Here is a 21,307-nt window from a genome sequence, read left to right as displayed (position 1 = left end):
TCACACATCCTGAGAAACTAATACAAAATTTATAAACAAACAATGCAAAATTTCAGTTAAAAATAAAGCTTTAATTTACCCACTGAAGTGCAAATTAGTCCAAATGACATCAATTAATGTTTGCATGCTGAAAGCTTTGTTTTTTGTTGTTTTTTTAAAAAATAGCATTTTATTAATTGCTGTCATCCTAAAAGAGCCTCTAAAAATAAAGTATGCCCTTGTGTAATTTTTTGGCCCACATTTATTTTTATAAAAGGAGTTAGAGGTCTGTTTGCCATAGATGTTTGTACAAATGTGCATATAGATTGGATAACTGTGTGTGCACAGAGATGGATGACAATGGATGAGCAGTGCATGAGCAGTTAAAGTAACTATGCTTACACATTTTTGCATGCTAGGAACTGAGCCTCTGCCCTTTAAAGTTTAGCGTAGTCTGGATTTTACATTTAATTTTAAAGCACATTTTTAAATTTGGAGATGCTGCTATAGTTCAATAAATATTTTATAGCTTCCAACAATTTAAACAAATTAGCAGAAGCAGTTTTAAACCTAAAATTAAAAGAAAAAAGGAAGTTCCCATGCAAAAAACAATCTAAAATAAATGTCTCTAGCTGACCCTGAAATTCTTAGGTACTGTGGCTCATACAATGAGAACTGCAATACTCAACAAAAAACCAACCCCCACAGGGTGATTTAAGTGCAAGGATTTAATCTCAACTTTAAATATCCTGACCTAGATTTTTTTTTGTTTTTGTTTGGAAGGGGTTGGTTTTAAAAACTGACTCTGTACTTCACTTAAAAATGAATTCACTTAATCACCTAATTCCTCAGCAATATTAACAAATGAGATAATTTTAAGAAGGCCATGTAAAAACAAATCAGAAGAGTTTACCAGCTATGTTCCTTCACCATTAGATATCTTGCCTCCAGGAACTTCTCCTGCAAGCTTTTTCAGAGAAATGGGTGAAGGAAGCAATATGGTGATACCGTTTAAAAACAAAAATCCATCAAACAAAAATACAATTAAAAATATCTGTAGGTGGTCAAGATAAAACAAATGGTTCAGATAACTTCAATGTAAAATAGTATCTCAGTTGGTAATTTTAAAATATTCACCAGATCTCCATATTACATATATCAGATTGACTTAAAAAAGTGAAAATAGCTTTTTGCTATTAAAATATAGCTTTTATACCATGTATTGCATTAACTATATTGTCTTAATAAACATCATCCAACAAAAAGCATAATTTAAAAATGATTTGATGTCTATATGACTAAAAATAGAAGATCAGATCCTCAGTTGATATGAATTGGCATAGCTCCATCAAAGTCAATAGACCTACGCAGATTTACAGTAGTTGAGGATCTGGTCCAAAGTCTGCAGTTACAGAAGCTAAGATAAAATTACAAGGACTATCAGTTCAAGCTTCAGGGGACAAGTAGTTTATTAGCTAGGATCAGGAGGAATTCTCTCTCCATGGTATAATAGTGAACAGCTGAATGCATTATAGGTTTTTATGCCTTGCTCTGAATATCTGGCACTTTCCACTGTCACAGGGAGGATACTGAAGGAGAAGGACTATTCCAAATGGCAATTTTTTATGAGGAGTAATCGTTTAGGGTGCAGTCCACAGACGTACTTAGGTGCCCAAGTCCTGTTTTAAGCACCACCGTGATCCTCAAAACTCCCACTTGGCTGCCACCTAACCCAGTAAGTGCCTAAAGTTGTCTGGTGCTTACATTTTTGCAGTGACACCTCCTCTGTGCCTGTGTTTCTGCCCCTGAGCATGTGCACTCTGTGCCCCTCTACTGGGTGCCTGTCTCCCTCCTAAGCCCCATAGCGATTCACAAACCAGGGAAAATAAGTGTTTGGCCTAGGTTGCGTGGGGGGAGGGGGCCTGTCATGGGGTGTGGCTCCTCTCCCACCTTGTTCTCTGCAGAAACTGCATGGACTCCAGTACTTACACCTTCACCGTACCCTTTTTATTTTAAGTTCCCTCCACCATTTCCACAACTATGCCCGTGCAACAGTCTATTTATGACACCAATAGCACTTTTTGACCCTTTCCCCAGGACCTGAGGGAAAGAGAGGCCTCCCCCCCCCCTTGAGGCCTCCATGTTACTGAGCTCAACTAGCCCTGGTCCCCTCTCTCTCCTCCCTTGGCACGTCTCTCCTGGCTCATTATCAGCCTTGGGCTGATGGGGTAAATGGCTCCTTAGACCAGCCAGCCTGATTGTCTAATTGCCCATCAGCTTTTCTCAAGGAGAGCTGATTAACATCTAAGCGATCAGAATGCAGGCTCACCAGTTCGCTCCCTGCCCTTGGCCACAGAGCCCAATCTGGCATGTGTGCTCAGAGGCTTCTGACTGGATTGGGTCCCCTCAGGTGAGTTCACACAAAAACAGTCAAAGGCAGCAAATGAGCTCCTTTAGCCTGGAGGCTCAGGTACTCAGCTAGGATGTGGGAGGCCACTAGTTCAGCTCCCCCCCATCCTGCTGAGGGGGAAAAGAGATTTGAACCGGGATCTGCCACAAGTCAAGTGAGCACCCTGACCACTGGACTGCTCTAATGTGAGTATCCCTCAGTCTCTCCTGTAATTAAATATTAATTTGGCCAGAGACAGAATTAGAATGACTCTATAGCCTAGTGCACAAACACCCGTCTTTCCCACTTCATGGATTGCAAGCAGAGATAGGCACCTTCCTGCAGCCCCAATTTAGGCACCTATCTCTGAGTGGGGGAAGGCCTTAGCTCATGCCCCCCCCTCCACTGATTAACTTTGGTGGCAATCCACCTAGCGTTCTGGTTTTGTGGATCGCAGTCTAAAATGCTTCTCTGCCCTTATCCATTGTACAGGAGCCTATGCACCTAACTCCGGCTTGGTCAGATGCAGTGCCAGTGATTTTCTAGGCACCTGAAAGTTAGGTTCTGCAATGCTCAGCATCACAATGTCAAAGTCCCTTTGTGGATCTGGGTCCCGTCCATACATCCACCACTTTAGGTAAAATGAACAGCTTTGTGGAGAATCAACAGAAGCCTCAGGGGTAGCCCGATGCTAAGAGAATGCAGTAGTGCAGATGGAATGGGAGTTCCGCCACACCCTGTGCGCTGGGAAAGGCGTGCCACTGGAACAGATCAGGGATGGGACCACTGGATTCATGATTATATCAATCCAGTAGCTCTATCCAGAAACTCCTACAAAGAAGACCAAGGAGGGTAGTGCCTGCTATTCTAGTCTATCTGATGGAATAGCAGCTGGAATAGACCCCCATTGCACTGAATAGAGGACACTATAGCCTTCAGCTCTTGTATTTAATATTTTATCCTTATGCGGGCAGTTCAGTCATCAATGTTCATTTGCTCTTCCTATCACCCAATATTTCCTTTCAGGCCATTCTGGAAAAAACACCCGAGTAACACAAGACTATGTAATATTTCCAGTGCTGCCCTTTGGAAAGAAGAAATATAACATTGTATGGCACTTGAAAAAAACGGAGGTGAACTTTTTATATATATTTTTATGAATGTTTTATAAACTGATTTATACAGTAAAGTCCAATTAATGCTAACATACTTTGTTCCTCAATGGTCTAATTTCCACTTAGTTTATAATGGTGTAAATACGATCAAGAAAAAATATTTTATTTCACTCACTGAAGTTCAGATTCAACAAAACTTCAACTAGACAAAACTAGGCAAGCACATAATTAGGTATTTTCTGGGGCTTACTCAAACTTATGTGGACGGAGCACTGTATTTACTGAATCTGGCTCCATGAGACGAGAAAATATTCAAATACAGACCCCGGTTTTTAAATGTGGGCACCATACTGGGATGGCCAAACTCGGCATTTGGACAATGAAATTTGCACATAGCTACAGAAAAGCCTACTTTATGCATCTGCAGTAATTGTCAATTTAAACATCCAAAATTTGGACACCATATTAAATTGCCTGCATTTAATCCAACAATTTTACTGTCCATTAAAAGTCCCATAATTAAAGTAGGTTTCTCAACATTCCATTTATGAAATAAAAAGACACACACCAGAACTATGTTCCTCCCCTTATTTCTGCACCAGATAACCAAGTAGTCTCTGTTTTGGATCAGTTTTATGCGGTGCTTTTTAATTTTCTATTAAACAAGTGCTTCCTCTTCAGTTCATAGCAACACTAATAAGATGGAAGTTTAAAAAAAAAAAATCGCACTGTCAACTTGATTGACCAAATTAAAGCTCCCATTCTATGTATGGAGAGATATTGTATTCTATTCCTGCTATGTGCATGTGTGAAGTCTACAGAATTCAATCATTTTCTTCAAGAAACAGTTAGCACATTCACCTATAGATCCAGGCCAATTTTTTTTAACTTGGGGAGTTTAACTTAAAGTGCCCAAACTCAAATTTTAAATTTTAAAGCACCATTTTCAAGGGTTTGTCTTCGCAGAAGGAGCTTGAATACAGTTCTCTTCTCTCACATAATATGGCATTGCTGATACAGTAGAGGCCTTTCTTACAGAACCCAGAACACTGGCAGCATCAGCCAGCCTGCCTATCTGAATTTTTGATAGATGATACAAGGTGGCAGGCCAGTTTTTAATTAGATGAATTGGGTACCATTGTACCCAAGACATACACATGAGTAAAGCAGGGGGCCCAAATGTCTGAACATCAAATGTACTAGTTAAGGCACAGCAAGAATATCAAGAGAGACCTTCCCATGCTGAGGTTACAGAAGTGCACACTTCCGGCTCCAGTTCATAGCACAGTTCATTTCAGAAGTAGTTTTCTGCAGCTGCATCAGAGAAGTATTTGACTAGTGAATGAAGATTGTTGGAAGCTGGAGAGAATGTTGAATCATAGACCTCCATAAACTGGGGGGCCTACAGCATGCTGGGAAGGGCTGGTCAACACAGGTTCTGCCAGACCCAAGAAGGAAAGAAGATCCAGCATCTAGGCTCAGCAGGTGTGTAAATCTATGGTTCATCAACTTGAGCATCCCACATGATCTCAGCTGCTGGTATAAAGAGGGAAAGAGAGGTGGTCTCTCAGAAATGCAGGACCCATCCGTAAGGATATCTACACCGCAGCTGGGGGGTGAGCATTCCAGCCTGGACAGACAAAGTTGTGCTAACAGGGCTTGAGCTAGCTCACTAAAAATAGTGATGTGGACGTTCCAGCCTGGGCTCGTAAGCCTACCCAGGCTAGGAGACTCGCTCCCAGCTGCAACATAGATGCACCCTAAAAGGTTCACTAAATCAAAATCAACTTCACAAGCTGCACGAAAAATGAACTGGAAATGTGAAAATTCATTATAATGCTCCTGTCGCAACACTAATTTCTGCATGGTTGAGAAGGCACTTTCATTACAGATTCACGCCATAATTTTGCACACTCTGAAGGAGACAGAACCACAACACACATGAATTCACATGCAAACACTCAGCTGAATATACTGTAGTATGTTATATGCTCTTAAATGTACATCTGAAAACCTATGCAAAGTATTTTATATGCTCAAGGAAGAGGCCTTACAAATAGTGAGGGAAACATCACTGAATTTCCTGACCATTGTTTAACGTCTCAATCATCACCAACACATCAGAATTCAATAGCATAAAGAAAAATGCCCTCGCCCTCACAAAAAAGAGAGTATTACAGATTGACTCTGGAATGCTTTGTGTTGTAGTCCCTACCCTGCAAGAACTCTGGGAATGACAGCTAATTTCCCCTTTAATTTCCTCCTTATAATGGAAATGGCAACCAGTGGCAAGGCGGTGTTGGGTCCCAGATTTGCTCAGCACATTTAAAATGTAGTTTGAAGCCCGCACAGATTAACTCTGGTTAAAGATTGTTTGACTGGATAGCATGGACAAAGCTAAACTGGATTTAGTTTAAATGAGTTTGGAAATCAAGTCTGGAATATGGAGGACTGAAGCCTGGTTCCTCAAATCTCTGGAGTATATACATGAAGACTCACCTCAAAACTGAACCCCAAAACCTTCAAGAGGGATGGAGGAACCCCAGACACCCAAATCCATCTCTGCATTTGTATGTCTGGGGTCAGCTTGGAGGGGGCAGTTTTGTGGTCCTTTGCTCAGTCATGACCCAAGGAAGCATTGTTCTCATGAAAGCAAATGTTACCTTAAGACTGTAGCCCAGGAGGGCAGTGATCTTTCAAAAACCTCACAAGACTTGGACTTTGCAATTATTGAATTTGTCAAGGTGCTTTTTATCAGCCAAAATGACTCACAGGCTGCATCTACATTAACTTTTCTTTAAGATTTTCTGCTATTGCTAACACTGTGTAATACTTCATTAGCACAGAGTAGGCAAGATGCTGCTCATCTAATCCATTTTATAACTGCAATAATAATAGCAACGGTGAGAAACTGTAGAGGAAAAAAGGCTACTGTAGGCAAAGGTGAAAAAGATCCCATCCACTTACACCACAGCACTTCAAGCCACCTGTGTTCCTCCTTAACTTGGTATTCTTCAGGAAGCCCTATTTATAACAAAAACTGGTTTCACACAGCCAGAAATTCAGTGTAGATCTTAGCCCTCCTGCCAGGGTCCAAGCTCACGGCATAGAATTAACTGCTGCCTCTGGCTCCTGAACAGCTACACCTATGGAATTGCTTGCTCTCCTTCTGTGGAAATGGAGTGGCTTGCGGTTTCCTGGCTTGCAATTTCCAGGCCTGCCTTGTTACCTTCCTATGAACATCTGTGTTTAGCAAAGACCTAGAGTTAACCCTCTGCATGCTGGTAATGGACAGTACCTCCATACCCAGTCCCAGTGCATAACAAAACAAACCCAGTTCATCTGATGACTTCACAAAACTAGCAGAGTCAAATCTGCAGGAGGAACCTAGCAATAACATGTCAGTTACACTGCCTGAAATATTTTAGCATTGAATATACTGCTGTACCATACATTTGAAAGTTCTCATTGCCTTTCTAGACATATAAAAGTTGCTGTTTCCCCACACTTTAAAAATAAATCCATCAGCTTTCTTTAGTAGCTTGAGCAATGTCAAAGTAAGCTGTCAATAGAGACCCTGCAATTAGCCATATAATGTGAAGTTGGAATGGGACCAGTGTGAGACAGTGTATCAGCATTATTCCTCCCTCAATATATTGCATTAAAAACTGCCCTTTACAGCACACACTGCCACTAATTGGGGAGAAATGCAAGTGTTCTTTTTAAAACATGCAGTTTCCCGAATGAACAAGCTTGGACACATTGACCTGGTACTTCACAATAAACAGCTGTAGCCATACAAACTTACAAATGTGCTCTCTTTTCTATCTCTTTCCAAGAACTTGTTCATCATCTCTGCCCTTCAGACAGTGACTTTCCTGCCAAAGTAAAGCAAAAAGGCTGCTAAAAGCCTGAGTTTGGTGGGCCTTACAAACACAGGGCTCCAACATGACCATGGAGAATAAAAATCCCAAACATCACTGACAAAATCTTAAATCTTTGTCGTTGGATGTTTTTTCTAAAGGTCTGCTCTAGGAATTATTTTGGGGAAATTCTATGGCCTGTATTATACAGGAAGTCACACTGACTAGATCATCACAATTGTTCCTTCTGGCCTTGGAATCTATGAAGGCATCTCAAATCAAGGAAAAGCTGTAGCAGTAGAGTGGGATATGGCACCCTTCTGAGAGCAGGTTGGCTCAACAAGGAATCATATTCAAGCTATGTCTACACTAGCACTTTTCTTGGTCAGGGTTGTGAAAAAACCCTACACCCTTCACCAACATAAGTTTTACCGAAAGAAGTACTGGTGTGGACAGCGCTACGTTGGCGGGAGACGCTCTCCTGCTGACATAGCTACCGCCACTTGTGGTTTAATTATGCTGGCGGGAGAGCTCTCTCCTGTCGGCATAAAGAGACTACACAGGAAGCCTTACAGAGGCGCATCAGCAGTGGTACAGCTGTGCCGCTGTAAGGTCTCTAGACACAGCCTAAATCCTTGCCATCTTTCCAGTAAAAGGGTGAATTAAGGACACAAAAGGAGGAGGAAATACCTAAAATTTCCCCTTTCAATATATTTGTGGATCCTTGGAATAATGCCCAGCTCTCACTACCACATATTCAAAATGAATTTGAAAACGGATACTTGCTGATGGTTGTATTTATTGGTAAAGACCCGTGGAAAGAATGCACCACCTTTACACCAAGCTAAGCTAGTCCACCAGTTGTGAATCTGTATAGAGTTTATAGCCAGAAGGCACAATTAGGTCATCTAGTCTGACCTCCGGCATATCACAGTCCATTAAACTTTACCTCAGTCCATTGAGCTGGATACTCCTGGATACTACTGAAACACTAAACTGGAGAAGAAGGTTCTTCTTTAGCAAAAATAAATAAATAAATAAATAAAAAATCCCATCTTCATATTTAGCTTCACAGTACAGTTACTGTTCTGGCTCCAAATATGCAAACTTGCCAAATTATTCTTTATAAAAATCCAGGAGTTAGGACAAGTAGAAATTCATGATGTTTGGTCAAAGCAAACCTTTCTGTTAGCTCCTGACCTGCCGATACAATCTTATAGCTCTAAGATGTAGTTAACTTTGGAAAAACATATTGTGCGTGCCAATTTGCTTGTGGGTCTGGCACAGGATCTGATACACTTAACCTAGGAACAGCCATCATTTAAATCATTCCTGTGGCATCAGGAAAGAAAACTGCCACATCAGAGGGATTTCAAACAACCTGCCAACATCACCATTAATTCTTTCCCAGGAAAACCCTTGCCATTCATTTGCAATCAGGAACCTTCTAAAAAAAGTAATTACTAACAAGTCACACACACTTCATTGTTTATGTATCTGAACTCATTGCACACATCAGGGTCACTTCGCATCCCTCTGCACCATCCTACCATACCCCTCTATTTTTCAAGGACTCTCTGCAACCCTTTCCATAGTCTCCCCATGCCATGGGCTCTGTGTACCCCTATGCCATAATTCCCGAGCCTCCCACACATACCAAGAGTTCTGTGTGCACCCCCATTCACCCTTTCCCCCTGATATCAGGGTCTCCCATTCTCCCCCCACCTTGCCGGGAGGCATATGCATCCCCATTCACCTCTTCCCCCGATAATCAGTGTCTCCCATTCTCCCCCCACCATGCAAGGGGACATATGCATTTCCATTCACCCCTTCTCCCTATATCAAAGGATTCGAATCTCCTCTTTCCCCCACCATTGAAACAAACAGAGAAATGCCATCAAGTTGAGTGTAAAAAAATACACTGAGTGAAGTTAACTTTGGAAATGTCATGTTGTAACTAAGGGTAAAACAAAAGCATGGAGCTAGTATCTACAGAGGGCCAAATTATCAGAGGCCTCTGAACTTGTACACGCATCTATTTATGCCGCAGGAAAAGAGAACGTGCATTTGCTCATGGGAGTGGGAATTTGTGCATGAAAATCTGGTAGTTGTGCCAAGAGGATGCTGCCTCTTTTCTTTGGGCAAATTGGTGAAGACACAGAGAAGCTATGTGAGCACCCAGTATCCAGAGGCAATACCTGTCTCTAATAGACAACCGACTTGATTTTGTTCCCATGTGAATGTAAGTCTGTCAGTGGACTTACATCAGTGTAAAAAATCAATGTGAGTGAAAGCAGAATGAGTTCCAACAAGTATGTGTGCAAGGGCATGTTCGGAGGAGACTGAATGGTCCATCTGCAGTTGCCCCCCTGAAGGAACCAAGACTCAGTGAATAACTTCATAATAAACATGCTTAATGAAGTGTAATATGGAAAAATGCATGCAAAAGCTGAAACCAACCCCCACACCCTTCAGCCGCATTGAACAACCAATTACAGAAATGATTTGCAGAACTTGAATTTGAATGGGGGGAGGGGGCCAAGGCATGTGAGGGAAGTACAGCACACACCACAACAGGCAAAGAATACCATTGGCCACCTCAGCAGATGGGGCACATTATTATAGGCAATGAAAGAGCTTTAAAATTTACCTGAAAATATTCTTTTTAAAACTCAGTTATTTTGGAATAGCGTAGTGAATGCCCTTCTGGGTAGGGTTAATGACTTACAAAACTTACCTGTTTTTTTTAGGTCAAAGTGTCCAGATCATGTGCCAAACGAAGTCCCTGTGTGAAGTATGCTAGCCAAGTGAAAGCCGCAGTGGAACATTGCTCTTGTCTCTGACACTAGCCTATCGTGTTCAGATACAGATTGGTTACAGTGCTGTGCATTTTTGTTCACTCATTCGACCCTGTCGGATGGGACAGCTTTGTGCCACAGTAATGGGTTCTGTGATGGCTGTGACAGCACTAGCACAGTGCAAGCTGAATTCACATAGAGCAGGAGCTGGTGAGTGAACAAGTGTTGTGCTGAACACTTCTGTTCCTCCTTTTGGGGGGGGGGGAATTCAGCACATTTCTAAATGTGATATTTCTTAAACATTATTGGCAGTGCCCTCTTAAACTACCTAACTTAGAGTTGTGTGCTTTCTGCCCTGGAGAATACATCCAAAACATAGATAGTAATACAAATAAATCAAATTCTCTACCCTACAAGCTAAGGACCAAATAATACCCTTAGATGTAACACACACATCTGGTTCCATTTTTATATTTTGTTTTTGGTTTCTTTCTTCCCCTCCACATCCATTTTTTATTTCCTTCTGTTTAGTCTGTACCCTTTTTTGTTCTCTTTTTTGCAGCACTTTTAACTAGTTTGAAAAAATGAATATGCTTCCGCCTTTTTTTAATTAGTATAACAGACTGGCACAGCAGACCCTTTTATAGAAAATTCCCTCCACCCCTTTATTTGTTTTTGCCTACTGTTCTGATTCCCTAGCTCCTCTTCTTTGTACTTCTTCCAGTTGTTCTGGTCATTGGTGCTTGCTCTTGCTGGCAGAATAAAACTCAGGCCTTGACTACATGAGAAACTTGCAGCAACTTTACTTAAAATTCATTTTTAAACTGATTTAAATATCTGATGCAAATCCCTTTGTGGACACACTTATTTTGGCTTAAGGTTTAGTTTACACCAATTACTAACTGATTTACGCTAAACCACTATGAAACTGAAACAATGTCCACATAGGGCTTTGCACTGTTTTAACTAAATCATTTTAGAGTCACACCTTCAGTTAAACTGGTGCAGCTCTCCATGTAGACAAGGCCTAAACCTCACATAGAATACAAAAGGAACATGGCAGAGGGAGCATGAAGAAGGAAGAGCCATTGTGATGGGAAGAACTCATGATTTAATCACATTTGTATCATATTTAACAAAAAACCTGCCAGTCATTGATGTGCCTACTGCCAAGGACTGCACAGAAATAAAAGTTCCCAGCCAGGCCAAACCTATGGTCCCTGACAAACAGAATACACACCATGCACGTCACTAGTTCTATGGACTAAACATTTTATTTTAACTTTTTCTAGTATTGCCAACCCCATGCATTCAAAAATCATGAGGCTGACTTAAACACCAACTTTTTGGTCTTTTATTTGCCTTTTTGGCTTCATGTCTCCGTGTCCATGATGGCTAGAATCTTACATTTTGTACTTCCCCACCTACTTCCCCAGAAAGCTGAAATTCTCAGTATTTACATGATTCCAGGAGCTGGGGCATTAAGTAAAACACAAAATAGACTGAAGATGGAAAACTGTTTTACTTTTGTTTACTATTTCCCTTCAGGATGCAATATTAAAACAATTAAGAGTAGGGCAATCACATGAAACTCACTCAATAGCTACCCTGGAGAGAAGATAACTTCTTTATAGTTTTATACTGTGATTAAGTTTCCATTACATGCCCCAGTTTCTACCCCTCCTTTTGCTACACCAATCTACCTTCAATGTCTTGTGATTAGTCCTGTGTCAGAAGTTTTGGCAAAGTCTGGTCGGTAACATGACAAGGCACTTGAAAAATAATCAAGGTTTTCATTTTTAAAGAGAGGTTTTTTATCTTTTTGGGTGAGATTATAATTCAAAGAAATGTCACCATTCACCTTATTCCATGGTCCTCAATGAAGAGTGGTGCCTTTTTGTGTGTGGAAGATTTGGGGTGTTCATTTAATGTTATTGGTGAGCCTATGAGAAATACCTGGGTTTTAGAGAGTCCACAGGGTCCTGGTAAAGATTATGCACTCCACTGGAGACGAGATTCTCATTTGGGTAGCTTGCAAAGTTTGTGAGTTCTGCAGGATCACAGAAACTCAGCTAGGGCTAAGAGCTTTTTTAACAAAAGCTTAAAAACTCCTCAAACTCCCTGGACCTGGATCTCACAGCTCTTGCAGCCTTCTGGGTTTATAAACTCTGCAGGACTGAAGAGGGTCACTAAAGTTAGGGTTGATACAAGCTGTATCTGTAGGAACTTCTGCCCTGCAGAGTTTCAAAGCTCCATGTAGACCTATGCAAGAAGCTTCAATATACTGCTAGGATGAGGAGGAACATCAGCAACACAGAAACAGCCATTGTGGGAGGCACTTGTGTTGATATCCAAGGGCAAGCGGGAGGACAGTCTTGCATGACCATGCAAGAAAGAGTGTGGTCCTTGACATGCTGCTCAGTGATTATTATACTGATGTTTTTAACACTGACCTTAGGACTGAGGTGAGGGAACTCAGCTCATATGGAAGTACATAGGGAAATATGATTTTTTTAAAAAGGAATGAACACAAATATTTTTTTCAAGAAAATCAGTCCTTAATGATGCTGGGAACAGAAACAGGTGTTAAACACTCAGTGTAAGTTTCAATCTTTACTCTTACACTTCCCCTTGACCCCCAACCATCAAACCCCACATCCAATTTCATCTAGAGGCTACAAACGCCCCCTAACTCAGAGAAAACACACCCGCCAGTGCAAAGTTTGAAGAAAGACCTTCCGCTAGCTTTCCTGAACAGGGCATGGGCGACAACATCTCCACACAATACTGGACACAGGGTTAGTCTCGTTATACTTCAGAGATCATACTTTTGAAATTCATGCACACAAAAAGACACGTTTCTTTCATGGCACATTACCAGAATTGTCCCATTATTAAGTGGAGGATAAACGAGCTTAAGAATGCAGTTACTCAGTTAAAGTTAAGTCACTAGCTTCATTTCCAGGCTCTCTGCTTACATTTTTTTTTTTAAGTACTAGTACAACATTTCATTTCCTGCCTTGTTTTATTTTTAACTTTCACACTGAATTTTCTGACTTTCAAACTTTTTCATTTTTTAAAATGACAACGTTCTAGTAATGTTTAAAATTGTATACGTCTTTTTACCCCTTAAACAGAAATATTTGGTCTGGAAATTTAAAAATGAAGATCTCATTCAGTCCCTTTGCATTCCAAGTGGAACATGAAAGACATTGGTTCAGTTTCATTTCAGACACTTAGAAATTTCCAAGCACAAGAAACTCAAAGTAGATGAAAAATTGAGACAGAATCTCCACTGGGAATCTTGGGGAGGGGGAGGAGAGGGGAGAAGGAAGGGCAGAATGGAGAGAAGAAAAAATAAGTATCTTGGACTAATGAACAACAAGAATTTATGTACATGAAAAGAAGAGAAGGAACTGTAGATTTTCTTCACTTAGTATCAGCCAAAATTTCTTACACTAGCTGACAACTTCTACCTACCTTTTAAAAAGCACTTTACCGTATTTATTAGCACCTGAACTTTAGCTTTATAAAACTGATTCCTTTGTTCATTACAAGAAATATAAAGAAGCTAAAAAAACTACAACAAAAACACAGTAGAAGTGTTTTCACAGTGAAAATTTGTTTTAATAAAATTCATATTTTAAACAATTCAAGTCTACACCATCACAATGCAACAAACCATGCTAAATGCTACTTTTTCATACTCATAATGCCTCCATGTTTGTTCAATAGCTCATACTTACAAACAGCTACCAACACAAGTGTCATGCTAAAGCCTTCCTAATCAAATAATTGCTAAAAGGGACCTATAAAAATGCAGGTAACATCTTTGGAGTGGATAGAAACAGCCATTTCAGAAAGACTAACCTGTGTTGTTTTAATCCGTTGGAAATCACCAAATTCTGAAGTTCCCCTAAATATCTTCTAACTTATTTCCTGTAAAGCTGCATGTGACATCACACTTCCTCACCACACCTTGCCTCACTTACTGGACAGAAGCATATGAAAAACTACTTGTTTTCATTTAAGTAATGTAAAACACAAACATGCTGTAACCACTATGGCAAGATGAACAATTCAAACATTTCTGCATGGCCAGAAAGACACCCAGTACATTTTTAGGGGGCTGCTCCCAAAGGACTGAATGGATCACTGTACGCTGCTCATTAGTATTAATGCTGCACTTTGACTATTATGATGCTGTTACAATATCATTATCTAGCGCTTTAAAAAAAATAATAATAAAGGAAGCATGAATGGCCTTATCAGGCAGTAATTAGGTAGATTTGCACTGATGCAGTAGCACAGTGGTTCTCAACCAGGAGCACATATACCACTGGGGGTACTCGGAGGTCTTCCAGGGGACATTTGCCTAGTTTTACTACAGGCAACGTAAAAAGCACTAGCAAAGTCAGTACAAACTAAAATTTCATAGACAATGACTTGTTTATACTGCTCTGTATCCTGAAATGTAAGTATAATATTTATATTCTAATAGATTTATTTTATAATTATATGGCAAAAATGAGAGAGTACTTATTTCACAGGGGTGCTGTAATGAGTAATTATTTAATGCTTGGAAAGTGCTTTGAAGATATAGGGCCAAACTCTCCTCTCCTTTACAACAGTGTACATCCAAAGTAACTCTATCTAATGATAGACTTGAAAAACAAGTTGGGACTTGGGTAGGAGAGGGATGGTGAAGGTCATGGGTTACAGAAATATGATTACATGGTTACTCAGTGATGTAGAAGTGCGTTTTCAGGAGTGATTTGAAGTTAAGAATGGAGACCTGAGAAGGGGATTTTGGAAGAGCATTTCAGTCTTAAGCGGCATCATGGAAGGAGACATTAAGACATTTCTGAGAGAAAAAGTATCAAAAGCTGCCATCACAAATGGAAGAGAGGGCATGGAAAGAGGAGAAATAAAATATGATTATGCTGGCGACCATCAATCACAGTCCTGGTAAGAACAGATGGGTGTCTTAAGTAGCCTTCATTTAGGCTAACTGAAGGAACAATTAAATGCCTCTGTTTTTTGATAGCTGAAGCAATAGAAGGCAAGTGCCAGCATGGCAAGGCCTGAGTAGAAACCTAAGCCATGTGGACTGAGGAGTTTCCCTAGAGACTAACTGCAAATACAGGAGCTTGGGCATTGGTTTGCAGCTGCATGTGTCGGTGTATGTGAAAGGAAGCAGAAAGCAAGCACAAAAACAGAAAGAGAAGCAATGGGAGCGTGGCCCTGGGAGGGAGCCAACAGCGTGAGCTTTGTTTGGGCACAGTACTTGCCGAGAACGCAGACTTGGATTTCTGGATGAGAAAACTGCTTCCTGTTTGTTTCTACTGTGTTCAGAAAAACCAGCGACTTTTTGTACATTTTTGTAAATTAAGAAGAATGCATTAAAGAAATACCTGACTCATCTCATCACTTTCTCCTCCTAGCAGAAACAACCTGACAAGGCCCCAAATATTGGGTAACTGTTCGGGCTAAAAGGGGAAACAATAGACGGATTTCTAAATAGATCTATTCTGTCTGCCGAGAGATCTCTGGAATATGGAAGGAAACTAAAGGAGATGATAGGCCCCTCCCCAGTCCCTGGAAAAACTATTGCATTTCTCCTTCTTTGTACTGTCTGCCCTCATGCGCGGATGCTGTGTCCACCTACTTGCACAAAAAGCCTTTCATCTGAAGACTTCAAAACACTTCCCGACAGATGGGGAAGTATTAATCCCATTTTACAGATAGGGGAAAAAAATGAGATACTGACAAGTTAAGTAACTTGCCTCCTGTCATAAAGTGAGTCATCAGCAAAAACAGATCTGCCTTCTTCTAGCCCTGGGAAAATTCTGCTTCCCTTTTAAATTGGCCCAACACTGGTATAAAAAGCTATGGTGTAAAAGGATGAGTTCAGAATGAAGCTGATCCATTTCAACTGGAAAAGCAAAACCAATTCACCAGTTCAAAACTTAAGAAAATTTGGCTGCTGAATTAGGGTGAACAATCCTCCATGTAATCAGAGAGAATAATATTTTTCAAGAGGAGGGCACAACTCCACACTCAAAAGTTTGTGCACACGTGACAGAAAAATAGGCACTTGTGTGCAAAATGGGTACTTGTGCATGAATTTCCATTTTGGGTCCACATGTGCCTGTTTGTGCATGCACAGCCATATGTTCGCAGAATCACTTACTTGCATTGAAAATCTGGGGCCAAATGATCCAATAAAGGCCATAGTATTACTTACATTGGAAGATGATTTAGAGAACTGTGAAATGCCTTCAGTTAAAATAATCTCTCTCGGTGAGCATGCAGAGACATTCTGCTATGTATGCCTCAGCACTAGAGGAGTGAGGGGAAGTTGAAGAGTTCAGGAACTTGCTCTATGTTTGTTCATAACACACTACTCCATTGTACTCATCTTCATCTTAAACTGATCCTTTAGAAGTTTTTCAAAAGTAACAGTCATTGCTGACAAGCAGCAATTTTTTTTTTATTACAAGAAAAAGGTTACATTTACAATGGCACATTTAACATAGCTAGCGATAGAAAGCTAGATCCTCAGTTGTGCCAGAGCTCTCTCCTTGCTGCAGTTGAGGGGGACAAAGGAGCTCTAGATCCCCATCTCCTGGGGGACAGGCTGTCCTCAGCACAATTTAGAGCAAACCCAGAGCTGCTTTAAAATTATCCCTGGCCACAGTTCTTCCCAAGGAGCTGTGCCACAGCCAGAGATCATCAGAGTGCAGCAGCACTCCAGCATTACCTTCCTTGTTCTCAGAAGATGGCCAGCCCTGTGCCAGCTGGGGAAGTCACTGTACCCCCACGTAGCTGGATCTGCTGGGTTTCTGGGCGCTCTGAGCCACCACTATAGGCTAGTTCCTTAGGCTACAGTCTGTCAGGTCTGTCCTCGGCTCTCCAAAACATGGAAGGAAACATGCATCTCAAGGCCAATATGCCCATCTCCCACAGACAAACTATTTGTTTCTCCACTCTCATTGTCCTGTCTGTCCCTGCCAGCAGTGTGGAAGCTGTACTCTAGCAGATTTGGAGTACTACATGATGTGGTGAGCCAATCATTTGTAACTAATGTGGTGTGTTCTATACATCCCATGAAACAAAGTTATCCCTTCGTCTTTTGAGGGCAGGACATATCTGAAGTTCCTCCTGCTGTGCACCTCTATAACCAAGGAAGGGGTGGTATGTGCACTAACAAAACAGTAAGTTACTTGGAAGGGTAGATTTTTACAATTGGTCATGATCTTTCCCTCATTGATATTACAAGATTCAACAATAACTTACAATTGAAAGAAACCACACTTATTAGGAGCGAATGGAGTACGGTGTGGATGTATTTCAGCAAAGAGGACTGTAATATGCCACCAGGAACTGTGGTTGCAACATCATATTATAATGCTTTGCCACACCCGCACACTTGACATGCTGATTGAGCCTTTGGGCCATAGGTCACCGTGCAGCTGATTAGCATATCTACCAGTACTGTATATCAACCATTATTACTAGCTATTGTAAGATGCTAGTACACATAGCTGTAGTGATAATTTATACCAATACGTTTATTGTCCTAGATGGGTCGTGAGTGTAAAATGAAAATCATGGGATGTTTGAGGTTTCTGACTTGGAAACAAGCGAACAACTAGTTTATGAAAATATCTGCGGGTATTTTGTGACAATGCAATATACACAAATAGGGAATGCTAAGCCCCAGAGTTTACTCATGGTAAATAAGCCAAATCTAGTGCCTGCTTCAGAGAATTGGACCATTCATATCTGTTATGTGGAAATCCACATATCCTTAACTAACATGACAGTCTGCATACACACTGATTAGTGAAATATTGAGAAATATTTTCTATTTCTAATGTACCCATCACAGCCATAACTGGGCAACAGACATTTCACTGACGTGTTACTCGGGAAGAGTCTGTACTGGTCCTCAACTTTAACAAGCAAGACATACATGAATGCAGGCATATTGCAGCATGTGCAACTGCTAACAAATAAATAAAGAATCATATAGTGGCATGTGAATGGACATTTGAGGATGATCAGAACAGAATAGTAAGTAGTGATATATTTGATTTCCACATGCTTCATCTGATCCCCTTGTCTGAAGCAATTTGGGACTGACATCTGAATCACTGAAAGAAAATTGTTTCAACACTTGCAAAGCCACTTATCTATATTTTAAAGCTATTTCATTTTTAAGATCAGCATTTTCCCCATATAAAAATCTTTACAATGACCCTGTAATGAGTTTCTTAAAAGGACAGCAATTTCATAGTAGGGGCTAAATAATCTCCTACTTCCATTCTTAAATAACAACCTTAACAATTTAACATACTTCTTTGCTTTGACACTCAAAGGCCAGCATATACACAGATATTTGAAAGACATGTTCTCTTCAATGTTAAATATTAAAAAAAAATAAAAACCAATAATCTTCCAATATCAAGAACTGGGACACAAATAGAGAGGTGTTCAAACTTCAAAGCAGGCGTATGGTAGGCAATATATGCTGAGAGAGTTATGTTCAAGCATGAAAATTGGGACTTCTCAATAGTTTATAATCCCTGCTGTTTCCACTTCCTCTTCTTCATTATCTGCACAGAGGGGGGCTGTAGATTAGTAAACAGTGGGAGTTTGGTATTGGGGTGAACTAGAGCACGTGTGATATAAGACTAGGTATCCTCTTGGCATCAGTGGGACTTTGTAGTGAGATTTAAATATGTAATGGATGCCCATGAGGCTCCTTCACAAATATAAAATGTAAGCACATATTCCTGTTTCTTGCATGGTATAGTGATGAGTGAATTGAGTTTTTTTTTAAAAAAAGACATGAACCAAATTTTTGAGGGCCAAACATTTTCAGGTAACTTCCTTTCAAAAAATAGTTCTCAACCATTCTCTGCTGATCTCATTTCAAAGAACAGAACTACCACCACACCACCAAAAAAAAAAAAAAAAAAAAAAAAAAAAAAAAAAAAAAAAGTGTTCTCATGCCATTTATGACTTGTGTGAAACCATCAGAAAGAGGAGTCTTGCAACAAAACCTAATGCGGAGAGCTTTTAAAAAGTTATAGATAAGTGATTTTTGAATGCTTTTCCAACATAAACTTCAAGCTCTTTAGGGGTTTGCACCTAAAGTTATAACAACTAAGAGGCATATGCAAAGAGCAGACTACATTTTCTAGTTTCTGCACACTGGATGCCCAATTTCACTGTTTTACAGGATGCCCAGTCATATAGCTAAAACTTTGCTTGGTATCATGAAAAGATCAAGAAACTTGTAAGTTTTTCCACTTATCCTAAGTGAGCAACAGTTGCTGAACTGACAAACAGTGATCTGGAAATGCTTCTTGTCTGGCTCCAAGAAAAGGCAATAGCATGCATATCAGTAAACTCCTGAAGAAGTTATGTAAATTTTTTTGGCTTTACAATACAGGAATCACATGACCGATTGTTGCCAAAAGTTCTAGATATCTGTGGAAATCCTGTGTTGGATTAGATAACTCTGAATTTTAGTCTCACCTCAATAATCAGAAAAAGGACTTTTCTTATAATAAACTGAACTGGTGTCTGTTTGTATCCACAAAGTATTTGATTTCTAAGTCTGCAGCATTTCCAAATACAGTATTCTCCACTTGAACAGAGAGCAAGACATGCTCCAAAAGACTGGGAGTTAGTGACCCAGCAGCATTAAAAAAAAAAAAAAAAAAAAAGTTATTTCCTGGTCTCTTTTCAAAGAAGATATTTTTAAATTATTTTTTGCCCACCTAAAACTGGCCACTTGCATTACGGAGAAATATAGGGCCTGACACTTCTCTCATTGATTCCAGTGCAAATCAGGGATCTAACTACATTGACTTCACTGTCGTTACTAGAATAAAACCCCTGGAAATGAAATGAGAATTTGTCCCATGCTCACCCTCTGGGAAGCATTAGAATGGAACCTGTCCAAAATTTTTCTAAAATATTGGGTTGCTAGTGGCATGCCTGCTAGCTACTTATCCTTTTGACTATATTGCATTAGGTTGTGGTGGTGGTGGATGTTAAAAGAAGTTTAGTACAGCAGCAGCAATTCCTTATTAGCAGCCATTATGCGTTCCAGAAACCACATGATGTGATCTCAAGAGTTTCTGTAGTTTGCATACTTGGATGCTGCATTCCTTACAAAATCAGAACTCCCACTGTCCTCAGGGCAGGAGACCCACCATTCAGCTAGAAAAGATTAAAATATTTTTCTTTTCCAAATTCTCAAATCACAAAACAAAATTTTATATTCATACTTCAGTCCAGTGTTTTACTTTAAAAAATATAGGAAGCCAGTTACATAAATTCTCCTCTAGATATTCCCTTAGAATTTGTGAGCTAGTGTAACTTCATAGAGGCAAAGCTTTTAAGGCCATAAGGGATAGTTCAGATTTAGTGCAGTGTTTCCCAAACAAAGAGTTGTGACCCACTAGTGGGGAAAGGGAAGGTTCTAGGTGGGTCATGGGTCTGGTGCAGAGGGGAGGCCTGGGAGGCGCAAGGGCAGTGGAGAACAAGCTCACTCCCACACCAGCGGCTTCTGTCCCACAGGGATGGGCTTGGCTGCCTGCTCTGGGTTTGCGACCTGGTTCACGGGGTCACAGTGCCATTCAGGGGAAGTGAGGAGGCAGACAGTAGCCAAGGAAGAGAAGGACACTGGTCTGTGCATTTAGTTCACCCCCCCCCCCCCCCACACACACACACACACACACACACACACACCCTGAATCTGGACCTTGGGTGAATTGGGGGGGGGGGGGAAAGGGGGAAAGAGACAATGCAGTTGGTGGGTTCTCTTAGTAAAAATTTTGGGAATCACTGATTTAGTCCAACTTCCTGTGTGACACAGGCCATAGAATTTCACCAAGTAATTTCTGTCTCAAGCCCATAACTTCTGGTTGAGCTAGGGTATATATATTTTAGAGAGACATCCAGTCTTGAAGTTTTTAAATCAAGTGATAGAGAATCCACCACATCCTTAAGTAAGTTGTCCCAATAGAGGGCAATTTCCAACTGGAGTATTATTTCTCATCTGAATGAGTAACAGCTTCAAATATCAATTTAGTTCTGGTGAAGTTGAATAATTTCTATTTTTGACAAAATACTGTTAACTCT

The 21,307-nt window shown here is 40.4% G+C and overlaps 1 protein-coding gene across 4 annotated transcripts in view; it reads right to left on the bottom strand.

Moving 5' to 3' along the window:
• Window positions 1-21,307, bottom strand: part of WIPF1 (WAS/WASL interacting protein family member 1) — an 80,782-nt gene that overhangs the window by 36,741 nt on the left and 22,734 nt on the right. The window contains exon 1 of one of the 4 annotated variants that reach the window (XM_067549213.1): window positions 14,015-14,482. The exons of the other annotated variants lie outside the window; for them this stretch is intronic. The gene's annotated coding sequence lies outside the window, so the exon portion shown is untranslated. Of the gene's footprint in view, window positions 1-14,014; window positions 14,483-21,307 lie in introns of those variants that run through there. 4 annotated transcript variants of the gene reach the window in all.

The sequence above is a fragment of the Emydura macquarii genome, unplaced genomic scaffold, assembly GCF_026122565.2.
Source record: "Emydura macquarii macquarii isolate MOO-44397 ecotype Brisbane River unplaced genomic scaffold, CSIRO-AGI_Emac_v2 contig_1253, whole genome shotgun sequence".
NCBI lineage: Eukaryota > Metazoa > Chordata > Testudines > Chelidae > Emydura > Emydura macquarii.
The sequence above is the reverse complement of the archived record's forward strand: the minus strand, read 5'-3'. Positions and strand labels throughout refer to the sequence as shown.